This window comes from Larus michahellis, chromosome 7 (assembly GCF_964199755.1).
Source record: "Larus michahellis chromosome 7, bLarMic1.1, whole genome shotgun sequence".
NCBI lineage: Eukaryota > Metazoa > Chordata > Aves > Charadriiformes > Laridae > Larus > Larus michahellis.
In genome coordinates, this window is record NC_133902.1 from 848,874 (window position 1) to 862,390 (window position 13,517).

The 13,517-nt window shown below is 47.4% G+C and overlaps 1 protein-coding gene across 2 annotated transcripts in view; it reads right to left on the reverse strand.

The window, feature by feature from the left end:
- SPNS2 (SPNS lysolipid transporter 2, sphingosine-1-phosphate) overlaps positions 1–13,517 on the reverse strand; it is a 141,323-nt gene that overhangs the window by 77,100 nt on the left and 50,706 nt on the right. The gene's annotated exons all lie outside the window — the stretch shown is intronic.

Here is a 13,517-nt window from a genome sequence, read left to right on the forward strand (position 1 = left end):
GCTCAGCGTGCGGGGATGGGCGAAACCAGGACAGAATAAATGAAGAGCTTCTGCCCAAACGTCCCCGAGAAGGTGAAGTGGAGGTTGGGAGGAATTTCAAGCAAACAGAAAGCAAGCCCAAGGCTCCTTGTTGGCTCTTGCAGAAGAGACCAGAGAGAAACAGGCCAGAGAAACTGAAGTTCTCCGTCTTTTCTAGCAGTATTTTAAGGCAACCATGAAACAGTAAGAAAAAACAGCTAACATTCCGCTCAGCCTACTGGCACCAGCCTGTAGTTACAAACCTCCTGTCTCCTCATTGGGTGCTTCAGCCAGTACTGAACTTCTATTGAAACCCATCACTGAGCAATGATTTCACTACAAGAAAGAGTTTTAACCTAGAAAGCCCTAACAGGCGGGAATGTCCTCTTCTGAAAGGCTGTAAGTTCACCTTTCCCCTTTGCTTCCCGGCAAAACCCCCAAGCACCCACCCACGTTAGCCAGAAAAACCTCTGCAGAACCTCCTCGGCTCCAGAGTTCGCTCCTCCAGCCTCGCTCAAATCCATCTGGCCAGTGACACCACTGGAAACTCCTGACAGGAGGCACTCACACCACATTCACGATTAACTGGGAACTTGGCAGAAACCGCCAGATTTTAAGCCCATTTATACCTGGCTTTTGTCTGTCCACGTTAGGGACTGAGATGAGAGCAACTACGTCGATTTTGCTGCCCTGCAGGATGAACAACTTCTTTCACTGACTGTCTTGGGTTCAGCAAACCCAGAAGGATTTGGGAGGGACAGTAGAACACCAGGAGATCCCCCTTTAGTCACAGAGTTGTGACTCTCATTAATTACCAGGCAGTTTTTGGAAGGCAGAGTGGGCTTTTGGTATTGTCTAACCCTAGCTGTCTACTTTTAATTGTATAAAAAGGGGGTGGGGGAATATAATAGGGGAAAAAAAAAGGCAAGAGCGGAGGACACACCCCTCTGCTTGGAATGTGTGCGTAAAATTAAAGCGGTTAAGACCCAAATTATGAATTTTTCATGGATGATGATATGCAATAGCTCAAAAAAGCGTACAATGCTGAACTATGAAATGAGCTAAATGTCTCTTCTTTTTTAATATATTAAGATGTCAAAGCTGCTTTATAAATAATACATGTCCATTTGCATCTACATTTTGCGAGCCACGTGACTGTGTGATTATCGCATTTGCACTATGATATTTGATAGGAATTACAGATTTACTCTTTTTACATTTAGAGTCAAATAAACGGAGATGATACAGAAATGTTGACATAAAAGAAGCAACACGATACCACACATATTTTAATCTTAATGCTACAAACAACGTTGCTGTTAAACTGGAGTATAATCCCTATTGACAGAACACGCAGCTCCTGCACCTCTCCCCAAATCCCGCCGCCCCCTCCCTGTGGCACCCACGCTCCGGCGCAGAGCCCGGCTTTGCCGGACGGGGCTGGTTGTTGGGTTCTGCCTCCAGCGCCGGTCTCCGCTCTCGCAGGCCCCCACCCCGTCGGTCCGTGCAAGGCTTGGGGTAGTCCCAGAGCCCCACCGTTCTGCTGAGCCAGGCGCCCTGCTCAGCTGCAGGACAGGGACTGCCCGGCTGAATAAATGACCACTTTCCTACACTCTTGTCATGCTCACCCACCCCTGCAGCACAGCCCATCTCCCTGAGCTGCACAGCCCCGAGACCCTTGGTTTCCAGTGAACTTGGCTCTAGGAGAGCAGAATGAAAGAATCACAGAATGGTCTGGGTTGAAGGGACCTTAAAGAGCATCTCATTCCACTCCCCTGCCCTGGGCAGGGACACCTCCCACCAGCCCAGGTTGCTCCAAGCCCCGTCCAACCTGGCCTTGAACCCCTCCAGGGATGGGGCAGCCACAGCTTCTCTGGGCACCCTGGGCCAGGGGCTCACCACCCTCACAGTGAAGCATGTCTTCAGAGTATCTCATCTCAATCTCCCCTCTTCCAGTTTGAAGCCATTACTCCTTGTCCTGTCATTACACTCCCTGCTCCAGAGTCCCTCCCCAGCTTTCCTGGAGCCCCTTTAGGGCCTGGAAGGGGCTGGAAGGTCTCCCCGGAGCCTTCTCTTCTCCAGGCTGAACCCCCCCAGCTCTCTCAGCCTGTCCCCACAGCAGAGGGGCTCCAGCCCTCCCAGCAGCTCCGGGGCCTCCTCTGGCCCCGCTCCAACAGCTCCGTGTCCTTCTCGTGCTGAGGCCCCAGAGCTGGGCACAGTGCTCCAGGTGGGGAAGTGTCTCACAAATCTCCACTCCACAAGGCTACATCTGCGCGGGCCCCAGTCCAACAAGGCACTTAAGCACATGCTTATATTAAGCACTTCAGAGTCATCAATTCCATGATTAAGTGCTTTCCTGAATTAACACCAAAGTGCTCGGCACCTTGCAAAGCGGGTGCGGCAACCTGGCACGAAGAATATGTGCCTGTTTATTGGGGATGAGAAGCAGAAAATGACTCTGACTCGCACAGAGGAGTGTGCTCATTGCAATTTGACCTTACCCTTGGAAGGACACTGAAATTCATTCATCTCAGAATGAGATATCCTGCCATTTTCACGATGTAAAAAGACACAAAGCTAAAAAAGCTTCCAAGGGAAAATTAGAAACATCCAAGTCGGCATCCCACCATTTCAAACACCGAATAACCTGATTAATTCAACTTTGAGGCATGGAGGGTGTGATCCAAAATTCACATTAATCAGTGGGATTATTAGATTCAATGACCTCTGGATCATAAATGCAAAGTCTAATTCTGGAATTTGGGCAAACGCAGGCCAAGAGCACAAAACTCCTCTTTCCAATAAAACAAACCAACAAAAAGATCACCCAATGCCTTTCCAACAACATACGTCCTGCTGTTACTCAAATCCCTCCGGAGAATTTATTTTTGGAAGATTCTGAACTGAGCTGTGAGCTTTGTCACTGGTAAGCCGCTGACTTGACAGCTCCACAAGGTGTAAAAGGAAAGGACAACAGAACCTGATAAATAACAGGTAACAGAACTCAGCTGTCATAGTAATAAATGCAATTTATATCCGAGTATTTATGACCCAAATATGCATTAGAGCCTTGATTGACTCAAATAAATGCAGAATATGATGGCTGTGTGGTCTGTCAAAAGGATCAGCCTGTTACAGGCATTTCCCATGAATCAATTTTTGCAATTACTCCTGCAAATGACAGCCGAGACTCCTGACAACAGCCGGGGTTGGCAGAACAGAGGTGAATGCAACTAGGGCATGTTACTAGGCGGGATGGAAACCCCAGTTACCCTAGACCAGGAGTCGAGGTTCTGCGACAACGGAACACCAGAAGACAGAAACTGCCAGCACGTTCAGCTGGAGAGAGGGGCAGCAGAGACATGATTAATATGAAGAGGAAGATGGCCCCAGCATAGCGCAGAGGGATGCATTCCCGTAAAGGAGCCTGGCACTTGTGCCAGCCTCTTCCTATCTGGCTCCTCTCCCCTCTTCCTCAGCATTTTCTGCTCCTTGCACTCTCCCACATCCCTATTAATACCCAAGCGACACCACAGCAGCTGCGGCTTTGGCTCATCCCACTGCCACAAATCTTTTATATTAGGAGAGTGCGGTGACAGAGGCTGGCATTTCATTTGCCTCTTCCCAATCAACAGCTCCTCTTCTGTCCCAGAATATTAGCAGCTCTCGAAGAGACGTACAGCGCAAGCCAGGGGAGAGTCAGAAATCTACTGGGATTTGGGATGAGCTACCGCAAAGGCAGCGATGGTGTTCGGAGCACCTGTGGGCAGGTATAGCCATGTCAGTCGCCATTATGCATGCCGTGCAGCTCACTTCTCTTGGTAAATGATCTCCAGCAGTGCCAGCAGAAGCGGCTCGGTCCCAGCACTGGGTGGAGCCGAGACACATTTCTGCAGGAGCAAATTATCGTGTGAGCAAAGGATGAATAAACAGACACATAATGAATGCCATCCCAGGAGGGAGGTACTTTTAAGTACAGGTATTTTTGAAAGATCACATTTGTCTTTATACCTCCCTTTGTGGCGTAGCCGCTGAAATGCCGACTGCGGTGAGAACACAGGAAGAGTGTAATTGCCTGAACAGGATGGCTTGGTGTCTATTTCTGCCTCCGAATGCCTGTCCCACCCTCTACAGGTGCACAAGCACCGTCCCAGCCAGCACTGCCCAGCTGCTTCTGTGCATGGCTGGAATTACAAAAATGCGCAGCAAAAAAGAAGTAGTATAAAAATCTTACACTTCCCTCCCTTCTCCTCCACCCAAACACCCACCAGAGAAGGAACCCATCCTCCCCAGCCTCTCCTGCCTCCTCCACGCACCGCAGCTTGGGTCACCGTTGAGGGATTACAGCCAGGGAGGCACCGTTCAGCCCACACGCTCCCCTCTCCAGGGCTGTCCCTATGGAAAAGCAAGTCCCCAGGGAGTGGAAGCAAAGGAGATGAGGGGAGAGGGAGAAACTATAGACTTTATTTTTAAGAGTCACAAAACCCTCCTGCCTACTGGAACTAGACTTTATTACTCTTCTTTCCCTCCAAACAAAAATTTAGCAGCTTGATTCCACAACTGTTCCCTGAAATGGCTCTGACCCATCAGCTTTCCACCCCTTGATTCCAAAGACGCTGTTGCCTCTCTCACTTGCTCTTTTCTTGCTGGGACTGACCAGCCCTTTGTGGCCCAGAGAGGGGCTCCTTCTGCCATCAGGCCGTCCGCGGAGCGTGACCAAGAGGGGAGCGAGGCACTGACAGAGGCACGGGCAGAGGCGGCACTTCCTCAGGTACGGAAGGTTGAGAGGATCACAGGCACCTCCAAGAAAAGATCTCTTCTTTCCGTTTTGACTTCAAGCACACGGGGTTTATTTTTTCCTACCAGGAATAATGCTAGAAAGGTTCCGGTTCAGGTAAAAATAGCTTGCTCTCTCTATGCAGGGATGCTCGACAAGAAAAAAAATAGTGGCTATCTTTGAGCTCTGAGTCAGCACGAAGCCGTACGTACAGGTCTAATTGAGTGCTGACAAAGTGCTTGGCTCTGGGGAAGGCAGACCCAGACAGCCTCTGCCTCAAGGGACTGGCAATCCGCTCCGACACAGCAAACAACTACGCGCTGTGAGGTTGTTAATATTTTCCCAACAACAAATTTCCAAACAATGAGAATACCTAAACACCCAGCTCCCTCTGGATGGGATAATTTATGGGTGTGTACAGGCACAATCCTGCTCTTTCTGCAGAAGCCACTGCCCTGCTGGGCTTTCTTTGAGTCCCCAGGGACTTTTGGTCGTGAACACACGTGTTTCTCAAGCTGCTTCTGGGGCCAGCTGCCGCCTACCTGCAATGGCGAACAAAAGACGCTCCCCCAAGAGCCCGACCAGCCCCTCTCTTTCAAAGACATGTTTTTGCAATGCTTCTTTATTTTTTTAATTTTCATTTTCATTACAGTTTTATGCTATAATAATACTACTCAGCACATATGCAGCACATTTAATCACGGTGAGGCTTGGGACAATTTAGAAAGGAAGTTAATCATCATTAATTTCTACATCAGGGCTAAGGAAATTAAGACACAGGAAAGTGACCTGCCCAGGATGAACTACAGAAATCATGAAAACACACACACACACACACACGTCTTCCAGCTTCAGCAGTGTCCTGTTTACAGGACCGTATCTATGCTAAAGACATTTTTTAAGGTCTACAATCACAAATAAAAGCAATTTTTTTTTTCTTACAGCACCAAACAAGCCAAGAAAGAACAAAGATCCCTTCATGCCATTGAACGTGATAGTTCAGACACAACATGGTGATGTGACCAAAGTAAATGTGATACTTGACTATGGGGCAACCCAAAGCCCTTGGAAATCTCAGCAATGTGATTTAAAACACTCATCCTTCGACGGAGATGAATTCTTACAATACAATTGCTTGTAAAAAATATCACCCTTGAAATCATCATTATCACACACTCTACTATAGGTACACCCTCTCCGCATGGACTTTGTTTTCCTTGATTTCTAATTCAACAGCCAACAGATGGATCGTGTTACTGCGTTTTGCCAAGTGCAAAACACAAGATCCCTGGGTTCCAGACTATCATGCAGACTCGAGGTTTCTGACAAGTGTAAGGAGCTTTGAAACACACCATCAGTTCCGTATGCCACACAAAACTGTCATACGCTGACAGCATCGAACACAGGAGCCTTTGGGAAAAAAAAAAAAAAAAAAGGCTTGAGAAGACACCAAATCAACTGGACTTAAGTATATAAATGTTTGGTTTGGACATAGAATCACAGAACGGTTTGGGTGGGAAGGGACCTTAAAGGCCACCCAGTGCCACCCCCTGCCCTGGGCAGGGACACCTCCCACCAGCCCAGGTTGCTCCAAGCCCCATCCAACCTGGCCTTGAACCCCTCCAGGGATGGGGCAGCCACAGCTTCTCTGGGCAACCTGGGCCAGGGGCTCACCGCCCTCACAGCCAAGAATTTCTGCCTCAGATCTCATCTAAATCTCCCCTCTTCCAGTTTGAAGCCATTACCCTTTGTCCTATCACTACGTGCCCTTGTAAAAAGTCCCTCTCCAGCTCTCCTGTAGGCCCTGAAATGCTCTCCCAGAACTGATCACAGCAGAAGATGAAACAGAGAATTTCATAAATGCCTCATTGTTGTGTGCTTGTGTCCTCAGCAAATTAATGAGGAGAAAAGCAGTGCTTTAAAAGGTGCGGACCTAATTATTCACACTGTTTGCATTTCTCTAGTACCTCTCTGTTTGGCGGGACACTCTGGATTGCATTTCCCTCACTGCAGATGCCACTCATCAGCATTCAAACTCCAATCTTGTCTTCTCCATAGGGAGCATGTTGCACCATGAGGTGCCAGGTTTTTTTTTCCTTAGAGCAAACTGCTATAAAATATAAACAACACGTTTAGGATGACTATATACACACCCAGCTGACATACACATTTACATTGAGAAGGTGGCTGCTGTACCATACCACTCAACTTCATTTGCTGTGACAGGGTCAGAACCCGGCTACACAAACACAGTTGTGAAGACAGACAAGGCCTGAAGACAGCTTTCCTGGCAAGTTCATGATTGACTCAACATCACGCGAGATGCAGCCCCGGGAAGAATTCAGTACTGATAATTCCACCCCTTTCCTCACTGCAAAACCCAGATTCTTCCAAGAGTTAGCCCTTATATTCCCAGCAAAGGATATCCTGAAAGCTGGCTTTGTTCACCTTAGCCAAGAAGAATAATTGCTTCAGCGGGAATTGCTGGGAAATCCACTCCTTGGAAACAGAAAATCAGATAAGAATAGCCAGAAAACCAATCCAACAACACACTAATGCCACCTGAGCTTTGAGAGGAACTGTGCTGGGCAAAGAGCAACCACTATGGTCAAATAGAAGCAACTGCTGTCAAAACTACCGTATCTAGTCCAGTAAATCAACGATGCATGCAGTGGTGAGTACGCGATGTTACGGATGTGGGAGGTATTCCACTCACTGTGCGTTGCTGCACAGGGATGGAGAACTATTCCTCTTCAGTCCCAAACGTCTAGACAACAGCTACAAGAAATAACTCCAACAAAAGCGAAGCCTGAAAAGGGAAACAACCCTTACAAGTGAGCACTGTTGAGACTGGCAAAGGCTAGAGTCCCATGGCCACGGCGGCTCCTTACAGGAGTAGGCTTACAGACAAAATTCAAATACAAAGCAAAGGCAAGGAAAAAATGGCTTTGAATTAAAAGCCAAGATCTAAAACGGCACTCAAATTTTTCACCTTTTTCAATTAATTTCCAATATTATGTCAATTGAAGCTGCATTTAAAGATTCAGTCGTTCATATCTTGTTTATTGCCAAAGCAATTAAGTAGAAGGTTATTCACAGTTACTACTTCACAACCATTTTCCGTATCCACTGAGGTCCAACTCTATCATGCTCTACTTCAAAATTCTTTATCTCAGTGTACAGTGGAAAAGCTAGCATTTTACCGTGCTGTTCAGTCTCTCTGGCTGTCCAGCAAATTTACTTGGAGCAGGAGCTAACGTGCTACCAGATTAAATTTTGAACAGCTGTACGCAGGCAGTGTAATTCAAAGAGAGGAAAAACCCAAACCCACCTTCTGCTTTTCACTTTGGGAATTACAGTGATTACATTACCATTGTTTTAAAGGGATTTGGGCAACCTGAGCATCAATAACCCAGTTACCGTGTTCCTAGAGATGTGCTTCCTAACACGACGCTGCAGGCAGCAATGGAAGGGGCGGTTCCAGGGCAGAGCCTACAGCCCACCGCTTCCCTGCGCCTCCACCGGCGCCCGCCCGACCCTGCCGCGAGCTGGCTCTGTGAGACCAGCCGATAGCCAGCCTGCACACGCGTCTTTTGCAATGAAATAAACAGAATATTTGCTAGCAGGATGTCTTCTGTGGCTCCACAGTGTGTTTGATTGGGGGATTAAAATTGACACAAGAACATTGGAAGAGGAGCAGACACCACCTCTCCCCACCAATTAAAAGAAACCAAATCTTCCCATCTGGTTCCGTTCCACCATCTGGTTCACGACATGGTGGGCGAAAAGAGTGGGCAGGACCGGGAGGCTGTGGCAGGGATTGCTTTCCATGGCAGTGCCATACAAAAGGCACGCGAATTACTGCCTCAGACAGCATCAGACTGCCGACACTTAGCAGCAGAACTCAGAAAATGAGTTTGTCTGTTGGTGTTTAAAGTCTGCTTTCGCATTTCTTACCTTTCGGAAATGAGTGATGAAGTCAAGTCAAGACCACTTTTGTTTTATAGCCACTTCCACTTTGAGTTGTATTCCTGCAAAATGCTTTTAGTGTGGTTTGATTTAGGCTCCTGCCCAAAGTCGATGGAAGGGCTCCCACTCGATTCAGCGGGCATTAGAGCTGAGGTTTTTGTTTAGATGTAACTGCTTACCAAGCCCTGATGGCAGCAGAGATCAGAACCTCTCTACCAGTAAGCACAGTTTAGTACCTGTAAGTTTACTGCATCCCTGTAACATAAAAGGTTATTACTGGAGAAAGTACAGAGCGCCTCAAAAAGAATTGTCAAAAGGACAAAATGGGGCCTTTTACAGTGAAACATGAAACATACTGGAAACGAAACAACTGATGTGGGTATGGAAGAGACCTAGCACCATGAGTAGCACGGAGAAGGGGAAAACTGAATCACCTCCTCTCTTAGAAGACTGACTGGGTGGCACCAAATAAGGCTGACAGCCACAGAATTCAAATCAAAGGAGATATTTCATGCACAAAACTTCACTAAACACTGAGATTTTATCACAGGAGGCTATGGGAGCTCAGAGTTTATGTTATTTCAAAACAGGATTGGACAAAGTCCTGGAAGAACACTAGTGTAAGGACTGTTAAAGATAACTCCTCTTGTTCAGAAAGTCCTCAGCTATCGAGTTGATAGGGTATTCCAGGGAACTATCATCATAATCTTGTCCTGTTCTTTTATTTTTTCCCTATATATATATGCTATTGATCACAACCAAACACTGAATAGTGTACTAAAAGGACCTCTGGTCTGGACTGGTACAACTATTCCCATGTTATTTTGAAAAAAAATATTGCATCTGCATCATTTCTGTTGGCTTGATTAGGTAATGGCTTATTAACATGTTGTTGAGTTGCACCTAAAATTATTTCTGAAAGCTGGAACGTGGTTCATAGTTACATTTGTAAAACCCCAAGTGACCTTGTGCCTGCACGCGCACATTCGCAGGGCGCAGTAACGAAGTACCCAGCCAGTGAACAGCAGCTTTGTCCCCTTGAAGTTTCTTCTCCATTTGACTTCGGTGACTGCTGGAGACCTTTGCTGGTTAACACAGTGGAGCAAGAGAGGACACGGTCCCTTCCTGGCTGCAGCCTCGCTGCTCACACAATGCCTGACATGGGTCGGTTTGCTGCCGCGCAATCAGTTGCAGGGAAATTCATTAACTTAGCTAGCCAATTAGGATGGGTCTGTACTCATTCTGGTCCATCCTGAATTAGATGTGAGATCCCAGAGGTGCAGAGACTGGTCAACAGCTTTGCAGCACTGCAGCATCATGAGTGACACTGCTACAACATCGGTTTTGCCTAAACATGACTAAAACACACCTAAACCAACCTTAGCTGCTGTTACAGAAACAGCCAGTAATCACTCCTAGCACTCATGAGAGTCCATCTGAAAGAACAGCGTTTTGTTTTCCCTTTCAGGGCAGTTTTCCAGGAGGTTCTGCATATCCGAGAGCTTCAATCCCAAATAAAGCTCCAGCAGGGCTGCCCTCACTTCCCAGGAGGATGAAACACCCATACCCAGGGCTCAGGGCTAGAGAAAGGTGTCTTGAGAAAAGCACTGAAATAACCACAAACCCAAAGGATCTCTATTTTATTCTATTCCCTTCCTGCACTCGAGATCTTTCTTTTCCCATTGCGGTCGGGGTACCAGGCACGCACATCAGCCGCGTTCACACAAGCCTTTGGAACGAAAGGTGAGGCCTTTTGGACGAACTGGTCGGACTTCGCCTTGTGCCAGTACCAGAGCTGGTGTGGCCACCTGGAGAGCAAAATCGGGGGGGTCCCGAGGACCAGAGATGACCTGTGTCTCTTCTGGCAGGGTCCCTGCCCTGGGGCACCGCAGCGGAGGTGCCGTACAGCCAGGGGACAGGAGCAAGCCGGGGTCCCTGGGGCCGGGACCCGCATCTGCACCTTTGCCCACAAAGCCTTTTCGACCACAGCCTGCACTCAAACACAGCGGGAAACGACAGCCGAAAGCTGCTAATGCAGAGTAATCTAAATCCCTTGAGCCTTGAAATCTGCATTGAGCACCATGAATTAGATTTAACTAGCAATAAAATACGTTAAATCTGTTACTCTCTCCATAGAAGGATACACCATTTATATCTGGTATAAAGAGCAACAATGTTCCTCGTGTCCAATTTGCTGTTTTCATCCTAAAATGGGGTCTAACAGCCCTCTTTACAACCGCACCACTAAACTTGCATCCTACCTCCACTAACATTTTAATTTCAAATCGTTAACCAGTGTGCGACAGGGGTTATTCTGTCTCACAGAGAAATCGGTCTCTAAACCTACTTCCTGCAGCAGTAAGAGGACAGGAGAGAGAGGAGACACTTTGAAAGCACGGCATATTCCTAATAAATTCTTTGCTACATGTACTTCACCACCAGCAGCAGCTTCCTAAGAAAAGCCGTGCAATAGGAAGCACCTCCACTTCTCCTCAGAGCGGAATCAAGAGCTGCTTGTGCCGCGGCACTGAGGGAAACTTGCTACTAGAAACGTTCATCTGACAGATTCTTATCCCAGCGCTTTTGTCAGACTGCAGGTTTGTCTCGGTTTGTTTTTAAAAGGAAAGCCTCACATAAATGACTATTCCGCAGTCGGAATGTCTCGCAGACCTCTACAGGTGAGTTTCTAATAGCTGCTGGTTGCATTTACAAAGTAGGAGAAACCCTGCCGTGACCAAACACGTAGAATCATAGAGTCGTTTTGGTTGGAAAAGACCTCTAACAAGTCATGTACTTCACAAAGGTGCCGTACAAACTGCTCGGGCACCGCTGAGCTGACTCAGCTACAGTTCCAGGGCAAGGGTTCAGGGAAGGCCGGTGCTCAGAGGCTGCTTTTGCTGGTGGCCTCGGCCAGAGAGCGACCCTCAGCCATCGCCTCCCCCCAGGGCCACCAGCGCCAGGGGGGCTGCAGCTCCCCACCCCGAGGGCTGAGCTGGTGGGAACAGAGGGGACCCCGAGCGGCCAGGAAAAGCTCTATCAAAGCCTTGCAAATCCCCACGGCTCTGCTTTGGGAACAGCAGGACACACAGTTCTCTGCTGGCATTCTCCCCAGGCAGCCAGTGGGACTGATTGATTCCTCTTTAATTATTATTACAGTTCTTCAGGGGGCTGTTGTACCATCTATAGTGGGCTTGGCAAAATACACGCTCCCTCTTTTGAATGGAAAATGGCCATTGCCTGATTTTAATTAGGCAATTGCCTACCAACTAACGCAGCACTGACAGCCTCATTGCAACCATTTCCTGCTCTGCCCAGCACAGAGGTGTGGAACCAGACTTTGCTCTCAAGCTTTTAATGTCCGTCATTGACATCCACCGACGTTGCCTCACTGAGGGTTACAACTGAAGATGGAGCTGCAGATTACACGTTCCAGGAATTGCTCGGGAGAGCACGCAGACAGGGGGCAAATGGAGAGACACGGCTTTGGGGTCAGGGAGAGCCCTCCAGCACACTCCAGGTCCTGCAGCAGAGCAGCGATGTCGGGACGGGGAGGGACAAGGAATTCTATCTACAACGTGCATTTGTACATGTGCAAACAAAAGCGTGTCAGGGTTTGGTAAGCAAACTCCTTTCACACCATTCATCTGCAAAACTGCTACCTTTCCAATTCAAGCCATGCGTCTTCAAGAGAGCTTTCAGCAGATCAGTAAAACGGCATCTTTTAAAATCAATAAAGCCTCAATAGCAAAGAAAATTATCAATCTGAAGGGAAAATTGCTGACTCATCCCTGTATTGTCGCTAACTTCCTTCACAGAGGTCAGTTCAGATCTTTACAAATTTCTAAACAGACCAACTTCACCCTGGGCTTACGCTGCCTGCTTTTAGTCATCTGGAGGAAGGCAAACATCTGTCAGTTTAAACTGAATTTTAAGGGATGAAAATATATTACCTCTCATCACCAGAACTTCAAGAGGACACCTGAAATACCAGAGTTTTATTCACTTGCTGTAAGATGCAGGCACCACCGACAAGGGATATTGCTCTTAAAATCCTGCCATCTGCAGCCTTATGCTAATTCCCTTTTTTAGAAATAGAAATCACCACAAAACTGGAATATGCTAAAATCCACAGAAGACATGGACGTAAAAGCAGTTGTGGGTAATTGCTTTTGTTTGATGTTAATCCAACAGCCTGGCATTGTCTTATTTTCCTCAAAGTTTTTCCTCCTACTTTGCCCCCTCCCAGGGATCCTCGTGCTTGATATAAATACCTTCATTTTCATTTGTGGAGGGAGCACATAAACTTCGTAACACTGCCCACCAAACCCTCACTTCTACAAAGCCACTTTCTGGTCACAGAGGGAATTTCACTATTTTGTCTTGCTCAATTGTCTGCTTTTTTCTGAGTTGAGTGTAAAATACAATAGCGTCTCGTGCAGTAACAGCTCTTGCTGTCAGGGACTGGACCAAAACCACACTAATTTTACAGAGGAAATTTCTACAGCGCTGACTGGGTTTCAATTCAAAGTGGCCACACAGAAGGAGAGAGAAGCATCTCTCGATGGGATCTCGCATTTTCTCCTTAACAGCGGCGTCCATCTTTCTGCCTAAGGCGTCGGCAGGGCATAAATAATAACTAGTCCCCCAGTAAAAGATCTTTCATGTAACTTCAGGAGACCAATTCATAAGAACACGAGAACAATGGCAACAGATCAGAAAACCGTGTAGTCTTACATCCTGTCTGTGACAGTGA